This window comes from Fukomys damarensis, unplaced genomic scaffold, assembly GCF_012274545.1.
Source record: "Fukomys damarensis isolate Sample0158 unplaced genomic scaffold, DMR_v1.0_HiC HiC_scaffold_20, whole genome shotgun sequence".
NCBI lineage: Eukaryota > Metazoa > Chordata > Mammalia > Rodentia > Bathyergidae > Fukomys > Fukomys damarensis.
This window is the reverse complement of record NW_022900932.1, coordinates 41,796,801-41,797,279: the sequence shown is the minus strand read 5'-3', so window position 1 is coordinate 41,797,279 and position 479 is coordinate 41,796,801. Positions and strand designations below refer to the sequence as shown.

Genomic DNA, 479 nt, shown 5'->3' with positions numbered 1-479 from the left:
CTCTGGGCTGGCGGCCGCCCTCGCCCTCGCCCTCAGGTGGAGGAACCGGCTGAGCTGGGGGGCTCGCTTCTCACCCCGTTCTCAGCTTTTTCCTGAGGCCACTGAGTTTCCAGGACCAGCGAGATGCCCGCGTTGGGGACTGTAAAAGTTTGCCTGTCTCTGTGGCGGTGAGGAGACAGTGTTGCAGGATATTGGGGATCCTAAAGATACCTTGGGATCCTCCGCAGCAGCTCCCTTATTGCACATCTTTGACAACTAAGGCCCTGAGGGAGTGTGTGATTTCCTCACAGTGGCAGATTGTGTCAAAACCAGGATGAGGACGCTGGTTCTTTTTGCCGTCCGGTGGCGCGCTGCTTCCACTTCAGCACTGCTCTGTCTGTACTAGACATTTTCAGTGGTGCAGTAACGCCAAATATCCTTTATTGTAAATAGAGATAGCTAGTATTGTCTGGCCCTTCTTAGGTCGTTATTTGAGCTCC

At 54.1% G+C, this 479-nt stretch overlaps 1 protein-coding gene across 1 annotated transcript in view; it reads right to left on the bottom strand.

The window, feature by feature from the left end:
* Kif11 (kinesin family member 11) overlaps nucleotides 1–256 on the bottom strand; it is a 57,285-nt gene extending 57,029 nt beyond the window's left edge. Inside the window, exon 1 of the mRNA XM_019208673.1 lies at nucleotides 211–256. The gene's annotated coding sequence lies outside the window, so the exon portion shown is untranslated. The remainder of the gene's footprint in view (nucleotides 1–210) is intronic.
* Nucleotides 257–479: the final 223 nt, after the last annotated feature.